The sequence below is a fragment of the Malaclemys terrapin genome, chromosome 1 (assembly GCF_027887155.1).
Source record: "Malaclemys terrapin pileata isolate rMalTer1 chromosome 1, rMalTer1.hap1, whole genome shotgun sequence".
NCBI classification, from domain to species: Eukaryota; Metazoa; Chordata; order Testudines; family Emydidae; genus Malaclemys; species Malaclemys terrapin.
In genome coordinates, this window is record NC_071505.1 from 234,807,766 (window position 1) to 234,834,898 (window position 27,133).

The 27,133-nt window shown below is 47.8% G+C and overlaps 1 protein-coding gene and 1 long non-coding RNA gene across 3 annotated transcripts in view; one reads left to right on the top strand and one right to left on the bottom strand.

Moving 5' to 3' along the window:
• The window catches only part of CRACDL (CRACD like), an 87,890-nt gene extending 83,075 nt beyond the window's left edge, over window positions 1-4,815 (bottom strand). The window contains exon 1 of one of the 2 annotated variants that reach the window (XM_054009547.1): window positions 4,315-4,815. The gene's annotated coding sequence lies outside the window, so the exon portion shown is untranslated. Of the gene's footprint in view, window positions 1-2,896; window positions 2,912-4,314 lie in introns of those variants that run through there. The other variant, XM_054009553.1, reaches the window with a different exon arrangement.
• LOC128826341 (uncharacterized) lies at window positions 4,058-15,671 on the top strand. The gene is made up of 3 exons (XR_008442831.1): window positions 4,058-4,162; window positions 10,329-10,476; window positions 15,567-15,671. It is a non-coding gene; the product is annotated as an uncharacterized LOC128826341 (long non-coding RNA).
• The last annotated feature ends 11,462 nt before the right edge of the window (window positions 15,672-27,133 follow it).

The window sequence follows — 27,133 nt, forward strand, 5'->3', positions numbered from 1 at the left end:
ATTTAATACTGGTACACAGTGATGATGATTGTGAAGCTTGGTTGAGGGGGAGGAGTCAGAGGGTGGGATATTTCCCAGGGAATGCCTTACTGCTAAATGATGAACTAGCAATTGGCTGAGCCCTCAAGGGTTAACTCTCACACGCTACAAGGCAGCAGGAATGTAGGAAGGGGAGACAGCATCACAGACAGAGACAGAGACACACACGGTGTGTGTGTGAGAGAGAGATGCACATTTCCCCTTTAACTATACTGACCCTACTCTTAAGTACACTGCCTTGTTAATTAGATCAGCTTGCTGAGATCGCAGCTGCTGCCAGCTCCCTCCAACCTGAGCCCTGTTGTGTGCCCCCCCTGCTCTATGGAAGATGGGGTAAGCAGGGTGCAGGAGCAGGGGGGAGGGGGACACTCTGACAGCCCTTCTCTTCCTCCCCTCTCCCCCCGCACAGCAAGCAGGAGTCTCGGGGAGCAACACCAAGGCAGAGGGCCGGAGCAGCACATTGCAGTGAGGGGAGGGACAGCTGAACTGCCGGCAATTGATAGCCTGCTGGGCAGCTGCTGCACAGGGAATTTAGGGGAGTGGAGAGCTGATAGGGGGAGCTGATATGGGGGCTGCCGGTCCACCCTGGTTCCAAGCCCCCACCATTTAGCTGCAACGGGCTGCTTTTCCTGCAAGCAGTGGACAAAGCAGGCAGCTGCCAAATAGGGTGACCAGACGTCCCGATAAAATCGGGACCGTCCCGATATTTCGGTGTCTGTCCCGCGTCATTTGATGCCTTTTGAGAACTCATACACAATGCCCATGTATTCAGTCTTAGCACAAAGAGGGAGAATTTGGCCCTATATCATTAGCTATGGATGATACCACACTAACACTGCTGCATCTATAATGCAGCTTTGTCACTACAATAAATATTGGGCTGAGATGTTTTGATTATTTAATCATATTTTGCTTCTTCAGCAGTTCAGTACCCAGTCTTTGCCATTATAGACATATCTTCTTTTCTATCAACTGTTTAATAAACTTCCATCATGACTATAAATAATATATCTGTAAATTATGTAACATTTGATATGCTGGTGGTATCTCCTCCTGTTGGAGGGAATGGCTTGGAATATCACTAGTACTCTGATCCTGCAATGAGCAACAAGTGAGCAAACCCCTCTATCTGGGTGGAGCTTGTTCATGGATCAGGGGGCATTGATTCTCCTCCCACTGCCACCCTCCTGCATGTGTGAATCAGGAGTAACTCTACCAAAGCCAACGGGGCTACATTATTGTGAGAGAGCTATCAGGCCCAATAACTTGGAAGAATATATGCAGATATTAAAAAAGTTTAAAAAAAAATTTAAAGGAGAGCTTGCAAGATGACAATAACAAAGAAACAGAAATGCAAATTTTCTATTGTGTCTTGCTTTATATTTAAATTAATTACCTAGCAATAAAAGCAAGCAGAATTCTTGCTTCATTGCCCGATCAACATAATGCACCTGCTCCCTTCCCTATGATAAGGCTACAGAGATATCATGAAATTGCTTTCTTTCAATGATTAAAAAGCTAAAAGGCAAGTGCCTGTAATAATAATGCCATTTTCTCCCCGCTAATCTAATCTTTGCCCTGTGGAAACTGCTGATGAGAGCTTACTTCTACTCTGAAATTTACATAAAAACTAACCATATCTTGTTTTTGGAAAAGGACTAATCCCCCGAGGTTAGTGGCATGGAGAAACAAGATCTGGAAAATTATTGCAATTGAAATGATAGATAACCTTATATTAGGATCAAACAGAATTTATAATATATGGTTAACATTTTGGGAGTTTGAAAAAAATAAATATACAGACAATAATATGAGGTTGACCAAACATAAATGTGTCTTTTAAAGGTGGCAAATACAGGGAATAAACAGAAGTGAAGCATAGCACATGATTCCCATCCGAAGGAACACATATAACCTGCTGCTATGATGTGATTTTATGATGTGATTTACAGAGGCAAAAAAATAGAAGGGGAAAATTTCTGGAAGGTCTCGTGTGTGTAAATTAGAGTAACTATTTACATTTAGATGAAGTGTGCAGCAGACTACAGACTAGACCTTCTAAACTGGTATTCATCTTATCACTAGCTACAGTCCTGAGACCTTCATTATATTCTGCAGATTAAAAAAGGTGGAATTAAAAGGCGAGATATGTGGGGATTATTATGAATATGATTTAAAATCCTTGGGTGGAAATGTGAATTTATTATCTGAGTGGTAATAAGGTTAAAAATCTGTATAATTTAAATGATTTTTTTGCTGTTCATGTATGTTAATAGTTACAAGATAGAAAGGGTTTTTTTTTAAAAAAACCCCTCTGTCACTGAATTTTTTAAAAGTTTGATTGTAAGTTCTAACAGACTTGTCTACAGATAGTTTGCATTCACCACAGCCAATATTTAAGTATAGCAATTAAATTACATCATACTTTTATTTTATTACAAAAAAGTGAGTGGGTTTAGCAACTGACACACCAAAATAATTTAAGAATGTGAAGTAGTGACTTGATTAGCAATATTTCACAATGCATGCACACAACCACCTCTGAGATCTTATAGGACAGTTTCAGGATACATGCAGATTTTTCTGTAAAAAAATGTTTGCAACTTACTCTTGCTATAAGTAGTTATACAAACACAAGAGAGAAAGCCATAGCTTTTTAGCACTACAAAACAAACCTCAGCGTTGTACTCATCTTGCACAGTTTAAAGGAAATGTAGAACATTTGATGAAGGTGTAAACTTGGCAGAAGTATAGACTCATGCAAATTCACTTTCAATGTTTACTATAAATGTTTAACAATGAAATATAAACTACTCAAAAATCTTCTACATACATGGAAAATTAAATCTGTAAGTACCTTGTGAGAGGTGTCTCTTCTACACCTTAAATTGAAATATCTGTTGCAATTCAGAATGTTGTAAATACCTCATTCACTATATGCTTTGCATTAAAAAAGCTTTTACCATCACCCTGGAGCCTTTTGGCTACATACAAAGAATAGGAAATACAAAATCTTTCTGGCCTCCTGGAAACTTTGCAAATGAGCTTGCACTTCTTGTACTCTGCCCCCTCTGAAGTCTCTGGAAGTGCCAGGTTCGTAAGAAACACAGAATCAGTGTCATAAACATATATAGCTCTCTTTCACTAACCTTCCAAAATAAATTAAATTTAGGCATACATTAGACAATGATTGTAAAAACTATACAGTACATTAGAGGGGGAAATTCTCAAAGGAGTTACATCAGAGATTAATTTGCCCCAAAGGCTTTAAAGTGGTCTACATGCTTTAACCTCTTTCTTTGCTGCCTTGCTCTTCATGCACTCATTCGCATGTATACAGGTGAGTATAAAATGCCACAAGATCAGAAGGGTAGCCTCTTACACCCTCTTTCCCCAAGTATACACGATTAAAAGGCAGCAAGACAGCAGTGGTTAATTTCCAAAGCATCTGTTCTGAGCGTTACCAGCAAGCGCTCAAGAAGGGCACGCAAAAACCCTCTGATAATGCAGAAAGTCTCTCCAATTAACTGCAATTCCCACACCACCCCCTTTGCAAACAATTTTGCTGCATTATTTTCCTGCCCCCGTAACCAACTCCAGAGAAAAATGTCAAACACAATCTCTTACAGTGGCATTATTTTAAGCCCTTTCTCTACACATTTTTCTTAGTCTCCCACCCACTGGTATTGTAATCACTATGTTGTCTATGCCTGGTCCTGCTCAGAGCAGGTAGTGCAACAGTGGGAGATTTCAATAAAAGTGCTAATATAGACAGGGCCCTATATAGCAAAGCTTCACCACCCCCTCCCACAACTTTTCCTGCAGAACAGTTTCCCCAGAGAGCAGGGGAGCTGGAACAATGTGTATAGTGGGGGTGCTGAGAGCCATTGAACCAAACCGTAAACTGTATATAATGGAAACCACTTCAAGCCAGGGGGCGCTGCAGCACCCCCCGCACCCCTAGTTTCAGCACCTATGCCGGAGAGGCAGGCTGGGCAGTAACTCCTCTTGCTGACTGCACAGGGCCGTGCAACAGTTGGAGGCTTGTACTACACTCTGCTAAGGAGGTTCAGGGCAAGCAGCCTCCTGTCCCTAGCGATGGGGAGACACGAACCAGATCGGGGTAAGGAAGAGAGGCGGGGGGACTCTCTGGCCCAGCCACTGAGAGCATATCGGGGGTGGCGTGGCCGACCCGGGCCCCCTGTTCAATGCTGGGAGGGAGCCGGCCGGCTCAGGGTCACCCCATTAAGTCGAAGGGCAGACACCGGCACTCACCTGCCTCCAGCCTGTCAGACCGAGGCTGCAGCCTCCCCAGCATCAGCGTCATGCGCGGGGCTCGCGCCCTCCAGGGGGCAGGAGAGCGGCCGCCGGGCTCGCCCCGCCGGCGGTGGGAGTCGCGCCGGGACCGGCCCAGGGGAGCTCGCCGCGCTGGAGCCAGAGACCTGCCCCGCCCGCGCAGCGGGGCCAAGGAGGAAGCGGAGCGGGCGCTGCCAGGGAAGAGGAGTCCCCGGGGAGGGGTGTGGGCGGGCGGGGAGGCGGCGGCAATCACCGCAGCGGGAGCAAAGGCTGCAGAATTGGGGCTCCAGCCTCCCCTGGAAGGAGCGCGGGGGAAGCCGCTTCCCTCTGTGCGAGCCAAACCCGGGGAGCCTCTGCCAGGCACCGGCCTAGCAGCCACGTTACTTTGAAAAGCGGCGGGGGGGTGGGGAGCGTCTGGCAGCCCCAGTCCCCGTGTACCCAACTGGCCTGGGCCCAAAGTCCAGTGGGAATGTTGGCAGCGCGGGATTTTACCCTCTCCGCTAATCCTGGCAACGGGAGAGTCCAAGCCAGGGACTCGAAGCAGCCCGACCGTTTTAAAGGAAAGGGCTAGTTCCGAGCTGGTGCTTTTGCACTCTGAGTTCTGGCTTGTTTAACATGTCTTTAGGGTGCAACGGTGTGGAAAAGTAAGAATGACATGACCTCGCCCTCTCCCTTGGAAGCCTACCCTTATAGTTTGAAAGTTTTTCCTAATATCTAACCTAAAACTTCCTTGCTGCAGATTAAACCCAGGTTCTTGTCTTGCCTTCAATCATGCTTGAGGCTCTCTTTGTGGTTAATCTGCTGAGTTAGAGAGTGTTTTGTAGTTGCTGTTGGTTGGGTGCTTTGGGCAGGTAGCTGCAGTTGGTATTTGCCATTAGAGACAGATCAGTCTAAAACAGCGGTCTGCAATGTTTGGCACGTGGCTCGCCAGGGTAAGCACCCTGGCGGGCCGGGCTACTTTATTTACCTGCTGACGCGGCAGGTTCGGCCAATCACGGCCCCCACTGGCCGCGGTTTGCCGTCCCGAGCCAATGGGGGCTGCGGGAAGCCGTGGCCAGCACATCCCTCGCCAGCGCCGCTTCCCGTCACCCCCATTGGCTCAGGACGGCGAACCGCGGCCAGTGGGGGCCACGAGCGGCCGAACCTGCCGCGTCAGCAGGTAAATAAAGTGGCCCGGCCCACCAGGGTGCTTACCCTGGCGAGCCGCGTGCCAGAGGTTGCCGACCCCTGGTCTAAAACTAGGTGACTGGGCAACAAAATGGCAGATTAAATTCAATGTTGATAAATGCAAAGTCATGCACATTGGAAAACATAATCCCAACTATGCATATAAAATGATGGGGTCTAAATTAGCTGATACCACTCAAGAAAGATCTTGGATTCATTATGGATAGTTCTCTGAAAACATCCACTCAATGTGCAGCGGCAGTCAAAAAAGCGAACAGAATGTTGGGTATCATCAAGAAAGGATAGGTAATAAGACAGAAAATACGTTGCCGCTATATAAATCCGTGGTACACCCACATTTAAATACTGTGTGCAGATCTGGTCGCCCAATCTCAAAAAAAGATATATTGGAATTGGAAAAGGTTCCAAAAAGGGCAACAAAAATTATTAGGGGTGTGGAACAGCTTCCATATGAGGAGAGATTAATAAAACTGGGACTTTTCAGGTTGGAAAAGAGACGACGAAGGGAGGATATGATGGAGGTCTATAAAATCATGACCGGTGTGGAGAAAGTAAATAAGGAAGTGTTATTTACTTCTCATAACAAGAATAAGGGGTCACCAAATGAAATTAATAGACAGCAAGTTTAAACAAACAAAAGGAAGTATTTCTTTACACAAGGCACAGTCAACCTATGGAACTTTTGCCACCCAGAGGATGTTGTGAAGACCAAAACTATACCAGGGTTCAAAAAAGAACTATATAAATTCATGGAGGATAGGTCCATCAATGACTATTACCCAGGATGGGCAGGGATGGTGTCCTTAGCCTTTGTTTGCCAGAAGCTGGGAATGGGCGACAGGGAATAGATCACTTGATGACTGCCCGTTTTCTTCATTCCCTCTGAAGCACCTGGCCTTGGCCATTGGCGGAAGACAGGATACTAGGCTAGATGGACCTTTGGTCTGATCCAGAATGGCTGTTCTTATCTAGAGGCCATACAGTTGGAGTTGCTACAGCCAGGGTAGAGTGGAACCCTTTAGTCACTAAAATATTATTTAAAATTTAATTATAATTTGAGTTGGAGGACTGATTTGCTCAGGGGATTGGTAATAGAATCTGCTTAGTCAAGCTGGAATCTAATTCACTATCAGCTGATGACTGTTCAGTATCTTACTACTCAATTCAGGGTCTAGAAGATAAATATTCATTTAAAGAAAATACTAGTACTGATACCCATATGTGGCAGTTTAACAAAAAGGTCATTGAGAGACCATTTTGGCCCCATGGAAGGTCCATTCAGCTCAGGGTCATTCTTTGGATGGAGGACTTTAGTATCACTTTCCATCAGTTAAGAATCTTTCATCACTTAAAATGTGGTTGTTATTTGAAAAGTTGTTATATAAAGGACAATGATGGATGGGCCCTGGTTGTCTGTCAATGGCTTCCACATTAAAGTAGCTCTGTTTAAAAGGGAGAAATGTTGGGTTTATTCCTTTTAACTCACAGCCATGCAAACCCCAGCTGACATATGAAACCCAAACTATAGTCTCTGGCTCACACATCACTCTCCTTTTAGAGAGCCAGTAACTAGAGTGTTTTTAAGAATTGTGTTGACATAGGATACTGAAGTACAGTTCATCTGAATAGGTGAAGTCAAGAGGAAACTTTTGTTGGTTAGAAAAGTAGTGAGGAGTGGCTGGGTGAAATGTAGGGTGTTGGCTTTGACCTTTATAAAGTCTTAAAAGGACTTGGTCTTGGCTTTCTGTGTGACAGAGCAGCAGTTGTGATCAAAGAAGTCTCTTAAGCTACCAGACCTCAGTTTAAATGGGAGGGGGACGAAGTTAAAATATGCTCAGTGATAGGTCCTTGAATCTGGAACTTGCTCAGCCTTGATCTAACTGAAAAAAGAGTTACCTTTCCATAACTTTTGTTCTTCAAGATGTGTTGCATGTGTCATTCTAATATAAAAGTGTGTGCACGTCAGAGATTTTTCTCTCAACTCAGCATGAATGGCCTCTGGTACCAAATGCCACGGCAGACAAGAATAAAGGACCCCTGTCCCGAGCCATCTCAGTTTCTTCCTACCAGAAAGACTGTGATAGAGAGAGGAAGGAGGGTGTGTCGTGAAATGGACATGTGCAACATATTTCAAAGAACAGCACTTACAGAAAGATAGATAATGTTTTTATTCTTTGAGTGATTGCACATCCATTCCACTGTAAGTGACTCACAAGCAGTTTGAACTGGAGTTGGGCTCAGAGTCCAACTTTAACATGAATTGTAGGAGCACTCTTCTGAATCTGGCATTGTTTCTAGATGGATGAGAGATGGCATTGTGAGAGGCAAATATATAGTGCTATGGTCAGGTTGCTGCCCTATAAATATCCAGAAAGGCCACGGAAGCCGCCTGGAGCCTGGTTGGGTGAGCGACCACTTTACTCAGAGATGTAACATCAGCCAATCAGTAGCATAAGCGAATACAGCTGGAAATCCAGGCAGACATCCTCTAGGTCAGGGATGGTCAAACTATGGCCCGGCAGCCACATCCAGCCCTTCAGACGTTTTAACCGGCCCTTGAGCTCCTGCCGGGGACCGGGGTCCAGAGCTTGCTCCATGTGGCTCCTGGAAGCAGCGGCATGTCCCCATTCCGGCTCCTATGTGTAGGGACCGCCAGGGGGCTCTGCACGCTCCCCCCATCTCAAGTGCCGCCCCCGCAGCAGCCAGTGGCTGGGAAACTCATTTCTAGCCCCACCCCAGAGCCCTCATCCCCTCCCACACCTCAACCTCCAATTTCATGAGCTTTAATGGCCCGCCATACAATTTCCATACCCAGATGTAGCCCTGCTCTAGGTGGATACTGGGTGTCCCTTTACTTTGCCTGAAACTGTGACAAAGAATTGAGACAAAGACCTGAATGGTCTAGTCCAATCCAGGTAAAAAGCCAAAACTCTTCTAATATCTAGAGTATGGTGCTTTTCTTCCCTTTTACTCAAAAAGGGCTTTGTAAAGATATTCGGTAAATAAAATCACTTGATTCATGTGAAATTTGGAAACAACTTTAGATAGGAATTTAGGGCGAGGTCAAAGGAAAATATTGTCCCTAAAGAAAAGTGTATAGAAAGGCTCTGATATTAAAGTTCACAGCTCCCCTACTCTCCTGGCTGAGGAACAGCAACCAGAAAAGCCACTTTCATAGACAGGTGTAACAGAGAACAAGTCACTAGGGACTCACGGGGGGACGCATCCACTTTGCTAGCACTAAAGTTAAGCTCCACTGTGGAACCGGGTTATGAACCCATGGGTAAAATCTAAGCAAAACCTTTAGAAATCTGATGGACATAGGGTTTGAAAAAATTAATTGGTTATCCATGGGAGGGTGGAAAGCTGAGACAGCCACCAAATGGAATCTGATGGAAGAGAAGGTTACTCACCCTGTGCAGTAACTGAGGTTCTTCGAGATGGCGTCCCCGAGATGCTCCACTTCAGATGTTGGTGTGTCCCTGCACCTTTGATCAGAGAATTTCAGCAGCAGTGCTCGTCTAGGTTGTGCATGTGCTCTTCCCATCTCGCGCCATTGTCAGTGCCTATCTAGCGCCATGCGACCAGACCCCCCCCCAGTTCCTTCACCACCACCAAATCCATCGAACTCTGAAATAGAGGGAAAGAGGGTGAGTAGTGGAGCACCCACAGGGACACCATCTCAAAGAACCTCAGTTACTTCACAGGGTGAATAACCTTCTTTTCTTCGAGGATTATCCCTGTGGGTGCTCCACTTCGGGTGACTGAGGAGCAGTGCCCCCTGGTGGATTGAAGGGGCTTTGGAGTTGCGTGGGTAATTGACGATAGTACATGAAGTCCTACCAATGCGTCCCATCTTGAGCTCTGATCTATCATATAGTGTTTTGTAAATGTGTGTGCGGACGCTCAAGTGGCCGCTTTACAAATGTCTATGATCGGTACGTTGTTGAGAAAAGCTACTGAGGTTGAGAATAACCTGGTAGAGTGGGTTTGGATCCCTAGTGGGGGTTGTATGTCATGCTGTTGGTAGCAAAGGTGAATGCATCCAGAAATTCATTTGGACAGTCTCTGCTTGGAAATAGCAGAACCTTTAGATCATTCTGAAGTTGAAATAAAACATCTCAGTGACTTTCTGAAGGTCTTGGTTCTCTCAAGGTAGAATGCTAGTGTGTGTCTGTCATCCAGGGTGTGTAAATATTGAGTCCCGTTTGCTTCTATGAGGTTTGGGGAAGAACGAGGGAAGATGGTTTGGTTGGTTCAAGTGGAAAGAGGAGGGTACTTTAGGTAAAAATTTAGGGTGAGGTCTTATGGTGACCTTATTTTTGAAAAAGATGTTACATGGTGGGTGCGCCCTGAGGACTCCTAACTCTCCCACTCGTTGGGCAGATGTGATTGCGACTAAGAAGGCCATCTTCATTGATAGAGCATGTTGCTAATGGTTCAATGGGGCCCCAGTAGGGCAGCATAGTACCAAGTTCAAGTCCCAAGGTTGGGTAGGTATTTCAGGGTAGACATTTCTGATGCCCCTAAGAAAATATTTGGCAGTAGGATGGGCAAATATCAATATCCCATCTACCTTGTGGTGAAAAGCAGTAATAGCGGCGAGGTGTTCTCTAAGTGAGCTAAGGGATAGGCCGCAGTTCATTAGTTCTAGCGTGTATTCTAAAATCATTGGAAAGGGGGCAATAACAGGTCGTGCTCATTTGCTTTGGCACCAGATGGTGAATCTCTTCCATTTATACAGGTGAGTATTCCATGTGATTGTCCTACTGTTTACTAATAAGTCTTTCACCTGTTCTGAGCAGATCTGTTTGTCGTGCTGGAGCCTAGTAGGAGCCATGCTCTCAGGTGAAGTCTCTGTAGGTTTTGAAGGTAAATCTATCCGGCATCTTGCAAGAGAAGATTCAGCAAGAGTGGAAGAGTACACGGTGCACATACAGTCATCCTCAACAGGTACGGGGTACCAAGTTTCTCTGGGCCGTGTGGGAGCTATCAGGATGATTTTGGCCTTGTCGGCTCTTATTTTATGTATTACCTTTGATAGCAGAGGCACGTCCCATTTGAAGAGAAAGGTGTCATCCAAGGAAGGGGGGCCTAACCCTGTTCTCGAGCAGAATTGCAGATATTTGCAATTCTGGGAGGTCACAAAGAGGGCTATGGATGATCTATTTATGTGTAACAGTGTCTCGGTAGGAGACCACTTGCCCTGAATTGTTTGATATTGTAGGTGAGCTCCCCAGCCTATCAAAGAGGCATCGGTTGTGAGAATCATTGAAGGTGAAGTTTGTTTGAAAGTGACTCCCACACACACATTATTGGGTTGCGTCCACCAGTTTAGTGAGTCTTTGATTTTGACTGGCATTACGAGGCCTCTGTTTTGGCTGTGTTTGTGTGGTATGTAGATGGTTCTTAACCAACCCTGAAGGCAGCACATGTGAAGACACGAATGTACCATGAATTTGGTTGCCACCATATGGCCTAATAACTGGAGGCAGGTCTGTGCTGATATCTGTGGGCTGTTCAGTATGGTGGAGATCAGATTGACTATGATGAGAAATCTGATTGGTGATAGTGACGCTGTGGCCTCTAGAGTGTTGAGATGCGGCCTGATGAAGTCCAGTTTCTGCACAGATGTCATTGCTGTTTTGTACGCTAAGTTGTAGTCCCAGCCACGAGAGGAGGGTGATTTTTGTGTGTGTAATGTCTATGGCATCTGCCTGGGTGGTGCTTTTAACAGGCAATAGTCCGGACAGGGAAAAATTGTCACTCCATGTTTCTGGAGGTGTGCGGCCACCACCACGAGCACTTCGGAAAACACCCAAAGTGCTGTTGAAAGGCAAAATGGTAGAACCTTGTACTGATAGTGTTCTGTCCCTAGATTAAATCTGAGGAACCTCCTGTGTGCGTGAATCCATGAAAATAGGCATCTTGGAGGTCAAGGGCTAAAAACCAGTCCCCCTGTTCCAGTGCTGGTATTACTGTTGCTAATGTGACCATCATGAACCATTGGAACCTTACGAATTTATTGAGTTTTCAGAGGTCTAAAAAGTAGGCCTCCATCCGCTGTTCTTTTTCTGGGTTAAGTAGTAGTGGGAGTAAAAACCCTTCCCTCTGTGTTATGATGGTACCTGTTCCACGGCACCCAGATGTAGGAGGTGGTTTACTTCTTTCTATAGAAGGTGTTCATGAGAGGGGTCCCTGAAAAGGGAGGGTGGATGTGTGGGATGAAGATGAATGGCATATAACCTGAATGGATTATTTTTAGAACCTATTTGTCCGTGGTGATGGATTGCTACGCTGTGTTGAAAGGGTTCAAGCGGTATCCAAGATAGGGGATGGTTAGTGATGGTGTCCGCACTGAAGAATAGGGGAGGTCTTTCAGGCCCTCAAGCAAACCCTCAAAATTGTTTTGCAGAGGGCTGGCGGGACGTTGATTGAGTTGGAGATTGGTGATGCTTTAGAGGCCTCTGTCTTTGCCTTTGCGTGTTGTAGTACCTCTGTTGTGAGGTGTACAGGACAGACCTAGCACACTGAGTGGGATATTTTTTACCCTGTTTTCTTTTTTGTGCAGGTGTGAATGTAACCAGGGAGCGAAGCGTCACCCTCAAGTCTTTCAGGGTATGAAGGGACTCATTTTTTGCCATGAAAAGCTTCTGGCCATCCAAGGGAAGGTCCTCCATGATGGATTGTACCTCCCATGGGAAGCCAGACAGGTGGAGCCACAAAGCCCAGAGCATAACTATGGCAGTAGCCATGGAATGTGCCGCTGTATCAGTCGCATCTAGAGATGCCGGTAAGGTGGTTCTGGATAGGAGTTAGCCTTTCCAAATGATGGACTTAAATTGGTCTCTTTTGTCCTCCGGTATGATGTCAATAAATTCAGCAAGTTTTGAATAAATTTGTATGTTCGTATTTAACCATTAGGGCAGTGTGACTGGCAATCTGGAACTGAAGAGTGGCAGATGAATCGGCCTTGTGGCCAAAGAGGTCCAGACATTTCCACCCTTTGTCATATAGGGTGGATCTGGCTCGTTGTCTGCCTCGTTGGTTGACAGCACTGACTACTGGAAAGTTCAGTGTGGAGTGAGAAAATAAGAAATCTAGTCCTTTAGAGGGAATGTATTTCTTTTTATCCACTCTCTTGCAGGGGAACGGTATCATAGCCGGAGTCTGCCACATGTTTTTGGCCAGCTCCATGAGTGTGTCATTTATGGGAAGTGCAATTTTTGATGAGGATGTATGGAGAATGTTCATTAATTTGTGCTTGGACTCTGGGACCTCCTCTAGAGGGATCTCCAGGGGATCAGGTATTATGGCCTCCTTTGGGGACAAGGAAGAAATGTTGGTTGTTCGTGTTATGTCCTGTTCCCAGGCCTCCTCCTGTTCTTCAAAGCTTTCCTAAGGGGGCTCTGAAGGTACAGTAACTGAGTGTGGTGTGGGAGATCTAAATCTCTCCCTGTATAGGCTCAAGGGCCTGGGGTACTGTTGCCTGTATGCCCCCCACCCCAGGGGTCCCAGTAGGGCCACTGAGTGGGGAATGGTATAGGTGGTGGCATCCATGGGAGGGCCATACCAGGTCTGGGTGTCAGCCCTGTGGTGAGTTTTAGGCTGTACAGGTGGACCCAGCACTGCAGTAGATTGAATGGGAGAGGAGTGGTGATATGAGAAGGCACCCCCCCTTCTCTTCACTATCTTCTTCCTTGAAAGAGAATGGTGGGGGCAGAGGTGAAGTGGGCTGACATGGTGCTGACATGGCATGCTAGAGAAACATTGGTGCCAAAGAGGTGATTTCAGCATAGATGAGACATGAAGGTCCGCACGATGTAGGAAAAGATGCAGTGCCGCTGGTTTCAGTACCAAGGTGGTCGGTGCCAATGGTGCTGTTGTAGTCGCAGTTGTTGGTGCTGGCATTGGAGTGCTTTGTGCTATTGGGACAGGAGGTGATGCCTTAACGTACATGGAGCTTTTCAGTGTCGCATCTTTAGGAAGCTTTGTTGGTGTTGTAGTGGAGGACGTAAGTTTCTGTTTGCTCCTCGGCTCCGAGCCTGCCCACTTAGGGTCACTGGCTTTCATGCCACGTGTGGTACCGGAAGATCCTTTTGCCTCATAAGTACTTAGCTGTGGTGTGGTTGGTACTGAGGATGAGGAGCAGGCTGGAGACTGTTCTTTTTATTGGCTCCATGAGAGGAGAAGTCAAAGCCCTTTTCCTCACTACCTTCTTGGAGGAGTGAGCCTTCTGCTGTGAGGCAGGTGAAGTCACTGGGGAACATTGTCCAAGGGGATTGGAGGGGGTGTCTGCAGACCTGGATCAGATGCTGGGCGCATAGATGTCTCCATTAACCGAAGTTTGAGACACAGATCTCTGTCCTTCAGATTGGTGCAGTGAGAGGATTTTTGAGGAACGCGTGTCTCTCCTAGACACCAGACACAGAGTGCCTGTCCAAGACTGGGATCACCTCTCGGCAGGAAAGGCAAAACTTGAAGCCCAGTGAACTGGGCATGGCTCAAGTCATAGCGGTTCAACCCTAACGATGAACACTAACTAAGCTAAGGGGTATTCAAACTTGGAGTAAAAAGGGGGAAGGAAATTAAAAATAAATAAATAAATGGGGAGAAAAGGATAAGTAAATATAACTAGGGTACTAAAGACTACTCAACTATTTAAACACTAAGTATAGCTATCAATCTTAACACTGCTGGGAGCTCTGTCTCAGGCAGAGGACAGCTGAGAAGGAACTGAGCGGGGACTGGTCATGTGGCACTAGATAGGCGCTGACAACAGCACAAGACAGGGAGAGCACATGCACCCAAATGAGCACTGCTGCTGAAATTCTCTGATCAAAAGGTGCAGGGACACACCAACACCGGAAGTGAAGCACTCACAGGAGAACTAACAGCTAATCTTTGCTGTTTCAGAAACATAGGATAGTCTGAGATATGGCAAATCAGAGCTTGTCCTGGGAGGATGCCTATTTGTATGAATCAGATAGAGAATCTCTTCCATTTAATAAGGTAGGTCAGTGGTTCTCAATCCGCAGCCCAATCGGCACACAGCTACAGCCCACGTGACATCCTCAGGGCCATACAGGTACTATATTATATTATATTATATATATATATATATATATATATATATATATAGTGTGAATGCAGCCCATGTAATACATAGGCAGCTGCATGTACAGCCCACATGGTAAAGAAACCACGCTGTCAGGTAGAGGACCAGAGAGTTGGGATGAAGGAGGAGGACATAGTCCTGGGAGATCACATCCGTATCTCCTCAGAGCAACAACAGATCTGACCGATAGAGCTAATAGAGTCAAAAATCAAAACTGATGAGGCCATGCTGGAGCTATTAGAATAAGGTGAATGGAATCTTGCTTGACTTTGGATAAGACTATAGGCAGGAACGGAACTGGAGGTGTCATAGAAATTTCTGTCCGTTCCAGCTGAGGAATAAGGAGAGACGGACACAGCTAGCCAACCAAGGAGCCCCGGGAGGGGCGATCCATTTATTTCAATTGCAATTGGGTTCGAGCTCATAAGTCAGCAAGAACAAAGAAAACACTTATACCAAAGCATTATATGCAGTTGCTTATGATAATCTATCGCTCTATGATTGGCCAAAATTTGCCATCATTACCATACATAATTAGCAAGCTACATGTATCTGTCCCTCTTATGACCCCTTATTGTTCATCTACTTACCCCCTCCTCCTTGCTTATTTTGCAAACCAAGCAGTTTATCTACAGGACGCAGGCACAGAAAAGTCCATTGTCTCCAGGTTTGGAGTTTGGCTACATTTCCTCTTGAAGGAACTTCCTGAGTTAAGACAACCTATAGCTGATGTTTTCCCTTCTTCTTTCTCCCATGTGTACATGACAAATTTGCCCCCTGGCAGTTAAGCAGAATAATTTTATATCAGAGGGAAGGCATAAACAGGCTTTTGACCAGGGAAAGAGGAAAGCATGTCCATGAACCCAGGCAGTGACCCATGCAAGAACAAAAATATGACATTTTTGTTTTCTCTTGTTGCAAACAGATCCATCTAGGAAGTTCCCTACTACTGGAAAATGGACCTAGACACATCCAGTCAAAGAGATCTCTCCTGGTGACCTGTGAATGAATGAACTCCCTCACAAATATTCATAAGTTCTTCTTCGAGTGCTTGCTCATATCCATTCCAATAGGTGTGCGCGCGCCGCGTGCACGATCGTCGGAAGATTTTTACCCTAGCAACACCGGCGGGTCGGCTGTGGAGCCCCCTAGAGTGGCGCCTTCATGGCGCTGAATATATACCCCAGCCGACCCGGCGCCCCCTCAGTTCCTTCTTACCGCCCCTGACGGTCGTTGGAACTGTGGAGCGCGGCATAGCTGTCCTCCACTCTCCCTAGCTTACTTAGTCATTCAAAGTTATAGTTATAGTTGTAGTTCTAGTGTTTATAGTTAAATAGTTTTAAAGTTGTTATAGTTGTTATTGTAGTTCAGGGGGTTAAGGGGGTCGTCTCCCCCTTTCTCCCCCGGCCGCGGGCCCGGGCTCATGCCCAACGCTCCCGGCTTCAAGCAGTGCGCCTCCTGCGCTAAGCCTATGCCAACGAGCGACCCGCACGACTCCTGTTTGAAGTGCCTGGGAGAGTCCCACCAAACAGACAAATGCAAGATCTGTAAGGCCTTCAAACCAAGAACCAAGAAGGAGCGGGACTTTCGGCTCAGGCAACTCCTAATGGAGGCGGCACTTAGCCCGGACACTCCTTCCACGGGCCACACTCCGACGCCTAGCACTTCGGTGCGCAGTGCCCCGGCGGCACCGGCTATGACGACCACGCGAGTGGCGTCAGACAAGCCTCCCCGGCACCGGACCTCGTCAGCACCGCAAACACAGCAAGTGCCGCGGCGCCGGTCATTATCCCCAGGGCATAAAAAAGCCCATAAGACGGGGACGTCCGTGCCGAAGACGCCGGCTCCCCCAGTGCCGGGGGTAGAGCCGCGTCCGCTGGTGGAGCAACGGAAACAGGCGCCTCCAGCACCGTCGACTCCGGCGCCGAGGCCGTCGAGTCCGGTACAAATAGCGTCTCCACCGAGGCCGGCGGTGATACAGTGTCTCCCGTCGACTCCAGAGACCTTCGCGGCGGCGAGAGACTTGATAGCTCTCACGGAGCCGGCACCGCCTCAACCACCGGCACCGACTGTACCGTTGACTCGCCCGGTACAGTCAAGAGGGAAACCTGCCTTGATGCGCCCTCCATCACAAGGGCTGGAACCTCGGCGCCGATCCAGGTCCCGAAGCAGGTCCCCACGCCGCTCGCAGTCCCGGCACCGAATATCGTCTCGGCACCGGTCGTACTCGCGGCCAAGATCTTCGTCGCGGCACCGGTCTACGTCTCGGCACCGCTATGATCGTCGGCACCGATCAACGTCGAGACGTAGTTCTCGGCACCGCCACGCTCGACGCTCGACGTCGAGAGGCCGCTCCCGGCACCGGGCATACTCTAGGTCCTCGTCGAGGTCCAGATCTGACTCCCGGCACCGACGAGGTCATCGGCACCGGTCGCGGTCCCGGCACCGATCGCCGGCACCGCACAGAGATAGATCATCTCCGGACCGGCACCGTGCGGCACCGCAGACCACGGGGATCGTTTCATCTTTCGCGGCACCGCCATGGCCGTCAAGATCGGCGTCTCGCTCCTCGGAGGACCTGTCGAGATCGGCATACCCCCCTCAGGGGCAGGCCGAGGAACGAGACTTGGGCCATTGGCAGGAGAGGGCAGAGGACCACTCTCATGGACCATCTCACTGGTCGTTTTGGACCCCGTGGGCGTATCACCAGGAGCAAGGGGCTTCATTACCATCGACCTCTCGCTCGGGTCACTCGGTCAGAAGGGCCCCAGAATCCACCATCTCTCGGCCTCCGCCTGGAGGCATGGAGGCTTCTGTGTCCACACCACCCGACACCGTGGACCCAAGTGCAGGTGACGCTCCGACCCAAGACCAGGGGGACCGGGACCCCCCCTTGGATCCACTACCACCGGAGGCGTCCTCCTCCTCCTCTCCGGATGAGGCAGTGGCGGGCACTTCATGCACGGGTCCCCCTCCGATAGATCTTCGGGCTCACCAGGATCTCCTGCGCAGGATGGCCCGTAATATGGACCTGCAGACGGAGGAGATAGTGGAGGTGCACGACCCGATCGTGAATATCCTTGGATCGGATGCCCCATCGAGGGTGGCGTTACCCTTGATCCGCACGATCCAAACGAACGCGGATACGATATGGCAGACTCCTGCCTCCATTCCACCTACAGCGAGAGGGGTGGAAAGGAAATACTTTGTCCCATCTAAGGACTATGGGTACTTGTACACACACCCCCAACCGTGTTCACTGGTGGTGGAATCAGTGAATGCACGAGAGCGCCACGGCCAGCAGGCTGCAGCGCCAAAATCAAAAGAGGCTAAGCGGCTTGATCTGTTTGGCCGTAAGGTTTACTCAGCCGGAGGGCTACAACTTAGAGCGGCGAATCAACAGGCGCTACTGAGCCGCTACAATTTCAACTCCTGGAACTCTATGGGGAAGTTTAAGGAGTTGATTCCCCAAGAGTCCAGGGAAGAGTTTGGAGCCATGGTTGAGGAGGGTAAGAAGGTGGCTCGGACCTCCTTACAGGCCTCCCTGGACATAGTGGACTCGGCCGCAAGGACCCTGGCCGCAGGTATCGCTATGCGCAGGACCTCCTGGCTCCAAGTTTCGGGTTTGCCCCCTGAATTACAGCAGACCCTACAGGATTTGCCCTTTGAAGGACAGGGGCTGTTCTCGGAGAAGACGGACTCTCGATTGCAGAGCCTCAAAGACTCCAGGACAATCATGCGCTCCTTGGGGATGCATGTTGCGGGTCCCCAGCGCAGACCATTTAGGCCGCAGCCTCAACGTTTTTACCCCCCTCCACCTCGTCAGAGACAGGACCCTGCCAGAAGGCGAGGGCGAGGTGGTAGGAGAAGATGGGCTGGCCCTCAACCCGGTCAGAACCAAGGGCCACCAAGACCACCTTCAGGTCCTAGACAGAACTTTTGAAGGTGCGGTCGAGGACGGCGCCCCAGTCATCCCCCAGGATCCAGCTCCCTCCTTTCGGGATCGCCTCTCCCACTTCCACCGTGCTTGGTCCCTTATAACTTCGGACCGTTGGGTCCTCCGCACGGTGGAGAGGGGATACGCTATCCAGTTTTCTTCTATCCCCCCCTCCCACCCCCTTTCCCCGTCCCTCTTCAGGGACCCTTCTCACGAGCAACTTCTTATACAGGAGGTTTCTACGCTCCTGGCCATGGGGGCCATAGAGGAGGTCCCGATAGACTTAAGGGGCAGGGGATTTTATTCCCGTTACTTCCTGATCCCCAAGTCCAAAGGAGGTCTGCGGCCCATCTTGGACTTGCGCGGACTCAACAAATTCGTAGTAAAGTTGAAGTTCCGCATGGTCTCTTTGGGGGCCATTATCCCTTCCCTCGATCCTGGAGACTGGTTCGCCGCCCTCGACATGAAAGACGCATACTTTCACATCTCAATTTACCCACCTCACAGACGCTTCCTGCGATTCGTGGTAAACACGGTGCACTACCAATTTACAGTCCTTCCCTTCGGCCTATCCTCGGCCCCAAGGGTGTTCACGAAATGTATGGCTGTCGTGGCAGCGTACCTTCGTCGGCAAGGGATACAGGTGTTCCCGTACCTAGACGACTGGCTGGTGCGCGGTCGCACCAAGGAGCAAGTTCACGCTCACGTCCACAGAATATAGTGCACACATTCAACAAGTTGGGCATCCTACTCAACAAGGACAAATCCACTCTAGAACCTACCCAGAGAATAGAATTCATCGGCGCAGTTCTAGACTCCAGACGTGCACAAGCCATCCTGCCAGACAACCGATTTGGCACCATCACGAACCTCATTCAAGGGCTCAAGGCCTTCCCAACTACCACGGTGAGGTCGTGCCTTACCCTGCTGGGTCACATGGCTTCCTGCACGTACGTAACCAGGCATGCCAGACTTCGACTTCGCCCGCTTCAAACCTGGGTGTCATCAATATACCGTCCACATCGGGACAGCCTGAACATGGTGGTCACGGTCCCGGACTCGGTCCTGGCCTCCCTCACCTGGTGGCTAGATCACACTGTAGTCTGCGAGGGGATGCCATTTCACGCCCCACAACCCTCCCTGCACCTGGTCACAGACGCGTCATCTCTGGGGTGGGGCGCCCATCTCAACGAACACCATACCCAGGGCCTGTGGACTGCATCCCAGTTAGCCCTACACATCAATGTTCGGGAACTGATGGCGGTACGCCTGGCGTGCCAGGCATTCCTCAATCTCCTACGTGGCCGCTGTGTGTTAGTTCTCATCGACAACACCACGGCCATGTTCTACATCAACAAGCAAGGAGGAGCACGTTCGTCAATTCTATGCCAAGAGGCCATTCGCCTGTGGGACTTCTGCATCGCCCACTCAATCCATCTCACGGCATCGTTCCTCCCTGGAGTCCAGAACACTCTAGCGGACCGACTCAGCAGGTCCTTCCAAACGCACGAGTGGTCTATCCGTCCGGACATTATACATTCCATCTTCCAGAGGTGGGGGTTTCCCCAGATAGACCTGTTTGCATCTCGAGACAACAGGAAGTGCCACGTGTTCTGCTCCCTACAAGGTCGAGCTCCGGGCTCCCTCTCGGACGCCTTTCTGCTTCCCTGGAAAGACCACCTGTTTTATGCCTTCCCTCCGTTTCCTCTGGTCCACAAGGTACTGCTCAAACTGCGCAGAGACCAGGCACAGGTAATTCTGATCGCTCCTGCATGGCCAAGACAACATTGGTACACCACACTGTTGGAGCTCTCGGTTCAGACACCGATCCCGCTTCCGTTGGATCCGGATCTCATCTCTCAGGACCACGGCCGGTTGCGTCACCCCGACCTCCAATCACTCCACCTCACGGCGTGGCTGCTCCATGGTTCACCCAGGCAGAGCAGCAATGCTCGCACTCTGTCCAACAGATTCTGCTGAGCAGTAGGAAGCCCTCAACACGCACCACGTACCTGGCCAAGTGGAAGCGGTTCTCCTGTTGGTGCGAACAACGAGCCATGTCCCCGTTGCAGGCACCCATTCCTCTCATTTTGGAATATCTCCTCTCCCTAAAACAGCAGGGGTTGGCGATATCTTCAATTAGAGTTCACCTGGCCGCTATATCGGCCTTTCACCCAGGGGAACTCGCGTCCTCGGTATTCTCTAACCCGATGGTCGTTAGATTCCTCAAGGGCTTAGACCGGATGTACCCACAACAACGTCAGCCCGTTCAGACGTGGGACCTCAACCTGGTTCTCTCCAAGCTCACAGGTCCTCCATTCGAGCCACTGGCCACCTGTTCTCTTTTGTACCTATCCTGGAAGACAGCCTTCCTTGTAGCCATCACCTCAGCAAGGCGCGTTTCTGAACTCAGGGCGCTTACATCCGAGCCCCCTTATACAGTTTTCCATAAGGATAAAGTGCAGCTTCGTCCACATCCTGCCTTTCTCCCTAAGGTGGTTTCTCCTTTTCATATCAACCAGGACATCTTTCTCCCGGTCTTTCATCCCAAACCACATGCCACTCGCCAGGATCAACGTTTGCATTCCCTGGACGTACGAAGGGCCCTGGCCTTCTATATTGACCGCACAAAGCACTTTAGAAAGACGACGCAACTCTTCGTTGCAGTGGCCGACCGAATGAAAGGCTCACCGGTCTCCTCACAACGCCTATCCTCCTGGATTACGTCTTGCATCCGGACTTGCTATGACCTGGCAGGTGTCTCAGCACCGCACCTCACCGCTCACTCCACGAGGGCCCAGGCTTCCTCGACGGCTTTCCTGGCACAAGTTCCGATTCAGGACATTTGTAGAGCAGCGGTTTGGTCATCAGTCCACACATTTACAGCTCACTATGCACTAGTGCAGCAGTCCAGAGACGATGCTGCTTTCGGATCAGCGGTTTTGCACACAGCAATGTCTCACTCCGACCCCACCACCTAAGTTGGGCTTGGGAGTCACCTAATGGAATGGATATGAGCAAGCACTCGAAGAAGAAAAGACGGTTACTCACCGTTGTAACTGTTGTTCTTCGAGATGTGTTGCTCATATCCATTCCAAACCCGCCCCCCGTCCCCACTGTCGGAGTAGCCGGCAAGAAGGAACTGAGGGGGCGCCGGGTCGGCTGGGGTATATATTCAGCGCCATGAAGGCGCCACTCTAGGGGGCTCCACAGCCGACCCGCCGGTGTTGCTAGGGTAAAAATCTTCCGACGATCGTGCACGCAGCGCGCGCACACCTATTGGAATGGATATGAGCAACACATCTCGAAGAACAACAGTTACAACGGTGAGTAACCGTCTTTTCTGTCCACCAGTCCAGGAAGGACAAAACCTGAGCTGGTACTTGAACCATCTTGTCCACGTGATGATGGGCCAGTAGTACACCGAGACTATCCAATGCTCTAGATCTCTGAGGGGTAGAAAGACATGCTGCACCACATAAATCAGTGGTTCCCAAACTGTGATGTGCACCCACCCCCGGGCAGGGCTGGAGCAGCCCCCACAGGGGTGGGGAGGGTAGTACCACACTTCCAGCCCTGCTCTGCCCCCAGACCAGCTCTGCTTTTAGGCCCAGCTCTGCCCTCATTCCCTCCCGACCCACAGACCAGCTCCGACCCAAGCCACAGCTCCATTCCTCCCACCGGGCTTTCCTCTCATTCCCTCTCTGCCCCCAGACCAGTTCCACGCCCCAGCTGCAGCTCCACTCTGCTCCCTTTTCTGCCCTTATTCCCTCCCCACCCCCCAGACCCGCTCTGACCCCTGCTGGACTCTGCCCTCATTCTCTCTCTGCCCCCAGACCAGTTCGGAACCCAGCTGCAGCTCTATTCCAGTCCCTGCTTCACCCCCAGGCTGGCTCTGCCCCCAGCTGAAGCTCCACTCCACCCTCTGCTCTGCCTGTAGCCCAGCTCTGCCTTCATTTCCTGTCTGCCCCAGACCAGCTCCGGCTCTAGCCACAGCTCCTCCCACATCCCCAATTCTGCCCCAGCTCTACCTTCTGGGATATTGTTTTCTTTTGGGGAAAGACAGGGAGTGTTTAAAAATCAGTCATAACAAGAAACTAGCTCCAACCTTTACTGTGGAGTCACTATTGCCACATCAAAAGATGAGTCAAGAAAGCAGTTCTGCTGAGTAAGGAGTAATTATGTTTTTTACATAGTCACTTTTCTGGCCATACATTTAAAAAGAAAGTATTAAAGTGCATAGGAAATAGCCACAATCTTGTCTAAGGGCAGGTGCCCATTGGAATAGCCACATTTAAAATGTTACAGTAGTATAAGTAGATCAGCTAATCCATATTCAGACAATCTTCTCCCCAAAAGGCTTCATGAAGAACTATGCACATGCCAAATTAAGATAGCCTTTTTTACAACAGAAAAATATAAAAAGGTGCAAGTTTATTTACTGCTTTGTTCAAGCAAAAACTGGCTTTGCCAATTTAAATTAAGTTTGACAGAAACAACTGCAAAAGTACAATATAACAATAAAAAGAAAAATCACATGAACAGCAACTCCAGAAAACCTTCACTGCTGCTATTTATTCTCTGTTCTGTTTATTTTGCCATTTTCTCTGGATCTGATTGTCCTGCACCTGGGAGCAGAAGAGCTGAGAGAAAGGTAAATTTGAGAAGCACATTGCTCAGCAGCCAAGTTGTGGGGCAACTCTGACAACGAAGAAGATTGTTGCTTTCTTTGTGTTCTATCTATAATTGCAGGGGGATATATTTCATCTGTTGTGAACATATTTGTTCTTCCTCACCTCAAAAGAAAAAACACTGGGTGTGTCGGTTGCTAACCATTCCCATATGAGAAGGCAGAGGTAGGAAACCTCAGACTAATTTCAGGACCAATCTGATCTTACTGAAATCAGTGGCAAAATTGTTTCATGGAGTTCAGTGGGAGTTAAGATCAGACCTCAAACCACAGAGAGCCAAGGTGGAAGCAAATTACCATATGGTAGAAAGGAAGACCAGCTAGCAATGGAGGTCTTTAGATTGGAACATTATATATCATAACTTTATTTTCAATTTTTCTATTTGACTATTTATAAATGTTAAGTGTATACATTCACAGACTTCTACTTTTTTACCTTCTGAAAGACACAACTGTATTAAAAAATCCTTACTGACATTGATTTAATGTGTCAGCTAAGGATACATGTTTTTAAACCCAATCCAACCCAAATTACATGTGCCAACACATAAGAAAAATAAAATATTTTCCTCAACTCATCCAGATAGTAATTTTTTCTCCTTTTGAAAAATGTCCCAAACTCAAAACCCTTCTTGAACTTTCTGGTGCAGGAAACCTTTTCCACATGTTCAGGCAATCACACTTCTTGCCACCACCAGAGTTACTAATTCATTCACTTCCCTTTTATACAATGCCTCTGCTGGGGATCAACTAGAAGTTGTAGAGGTTCATATAAAAGTATTTGTTTAATATATAAGAATATACTTTCCCCAAATGCCCTACTTCTTGAGTAATTAAAGTAGTTGTGAATTAAAGATTTCTCTTCCTCAGATCCTCCAGTATGGATCAATGAGACAATGTATGTAATTCCTTAAGCCCTTGGGGTGCTAGATATCAAGTATATATTTTTGTTAAACAGCTTTATTCATATTGAGATAGCTTCCCTTTCCATATCATGTTATTAATCCTCATTTAAACCCTTATTTAAAAGCCTTCCCCATGCATTCATGAATGCTTTCTTAAAAAACATCTTTTAAGGCTTGAAAAATCTGATTTCTGAACTAAACATATTTCTATTTCTGTAGCCTTAAGAAGAGGCACCTTACCTGGAGTGGCCCTGTTTGCTGCTGCAGGCCTTGCAGCTATGTAACACTCTATAGCTTGTACTCAGAAGGAAGGGTGCATTAATATTGGGCTGGACTAGTTGGTGAGATGTAGACATCCTAGTTCTGGTATCAGAATTCTACTACCAAAGTAATCTCTAGACTGTGGGCATTTTATCTGGTGAAAAGCTGAAGCTAAAAGAAGCTGGCTGAGCACAGGCAGAATTTGAACTGTCTCTAGAACAGTGGTCTCCAACCTTTTTAAGTACAAGATCACTTCGAATTTAAGTGCAATCCAGGATCTACCCTTCCCCGAGGCCCAACCCTGCTCACTCCATTCTCCCCCACCCTCACTCACTTTCACTGGGCTGGGGCATAGGGGTTTGGAGTGTGGGAGGGGGATCCAGTCTGAGCCTGGGGCAGAGGTTTGGGGTACAGAAGGAAGTGAGGGGTGTGAGCTCTGGGAGGGATTTTGGGTGCAGGAGGGGGCTCTGGGCTGGGGTGCAGGAGGAGGTTTGGGGTGTGGGCTCAGGTCTGGGGTAGGGGTTTGGGGGTGCAGGAGGGGGTACAGAGTGCTGGCTCTGGGAGGGGGCTCAAGGCTGGGGTGTGAGCTCCCAGCAGGTGGCACTTACCTTGGGCAGCAGGGCTATCCTGGCCCCACACTGCTCCCGGAAGCTGCCAGCACGTCCCTGTGCTGCAACCCCTGGCGGGGACACCTGACTCTGGACGCTGCCCATCCCTGCAGGCACCACCCCCACAGCTCTCATTGGCTACACAGTGCTTGCAGGCAGGAGTGGCGTGCGGAGACCCCTGCCTCTGCTCCCCCCTTGCAGGGACTTGGAGCCTGCCTTACCCCTGCTGCACCACTGGATTTTTAGCGGCCGGATATTGCAATCGACTGGCAGAAGCTCAGTGATCGGCCAGTTGATGACCACTGCTCTAGAAGCAGTCAGCAGCAGGAGCTTTCAGGGGAGTGAGAAAAAAATTAATCTGGTAATTAGTCAATTTGCTTTGAAACAACAGAATAAACCCCATTGCTCCAGACTGTTCACACGTTAATAAGAGTCTACTTGCAGGAATTGTGAAAAAGATGTTGAAATGGTTTCTGTCTAGCAGGGTGTTATGAATTTCTCCTGCTGAGTTTCTGGAATTATAAAGGTAAGGGGAACAGTGTTTTATATAAGCCACTTCCCTCTGAAAAAGAAAATCAGATGAAGCATGTGACATGGACTAAGGCGAGAGGCACTTTACTGTTAACTGTGGCTCCTGTTAATAGTAAGTGATGTTTAAGTAAAATACCTTCTGTTGGCTTACCCTGAAATGGTGTCCACAGCCTTGAGTAAGCAGAACCCAGTAAACCACAAATCACTGGATTAATTAATCACAAATTAACCAAGAATGGCTGCTGATCAGATAACAATATTTCAAGAATTCCTTTTGAAGAACTTTAGCATGCTTTGTTACACAAACTCAAATACATTTTATAGCATTTCATAAATAGCTGAGAACAAGTTAAATAAAACTTCAACAGATTTAGTATGATTTTATTCATTCTAGAAAACAAATACAATTATGTTCTCAAATTCAAATCTGTAAAAAATTACTATTCTTCAGATTGTTTGCAAATAATAAAATGATTAAGTGAAATATGAAAGCATAACAAACATTACAGTATTTAGTATGCCTAAATGTCACATACAATATACCAACAAGAAACAGAAATGATAAATAAATGGATTATTTTCATATGTTTATTTCCAAACAAGAATACTATAATCAAATGACAAGAAAACTGCCCTACCACCAAGATCCCACAGTATGGGGAAAGAGAAACCACTGCAAAAAGTTATATAAACATTTAAATCTGGACACATTCGATATTCTTTCCTGTTTTAAGGGGTGAAAAGAGATATGTTATTAAAAAGATTAAAAGGCTGCTGTCAGAAATAGGAGAAAACTATAAATACTGTCCTGGTTTAGTTCATTACACAATTTTCACTTAGGAAATGAAGCGAAGTTTAACATGCTTGAATGAAGTAACAGTCTGAAGACTTTTAGAATATACTGTTAGAGCATACAATGCTCAGTGAACTAATACTGTCCAAATCCCCTCATCAGAACAAGAATCTCAGCAAGGTTTTAGTTTTTTAAGTTACATTGGTGAATCACAAACTAAAGCCAGGTCAGTTTATTTCTCCCACCTTTTTTTCCTCTCCCCTCCCTTTCATTCTTTGATCTCAGTTTCAGTTCAATGCAGTGATGGTGCCAGTACCAGCCCATAGATCCTGTCAAAGCTCTCTCTTATTTTAATATTGTATTCATTTTTAACATGCACAAATATAAAGCAACTAAATGCTCCTGGAAACCAGGCCTAAACCCGTCCCAAATTCATGACTAAAGGCCATCTTCTGTTATGTTCCTCCTGCCCATCCATTCCACCTCAGAAATCTTAGTCTCTATGTACAGTCTATACTGCAGTAAGAGGTCCATGTATATAGGGGAGTATTAAATTCTGGTTTGCTGAGTGTTTTCTAAACAAAGGCCAGCCCTGAACATTATTATGGAAGTGTCACATCTAATACTGTTATTTTGAAGCAGTATTTTCTTAATCTGGCTCTAATCAGTTCTGATTAAAAAAGGCAATACCAACAAGTTTCTTAAAATGATCTTGAGCTTTTACTTTGATGGATAGTATAACACCATCAATTAACTGATTTTTCTAT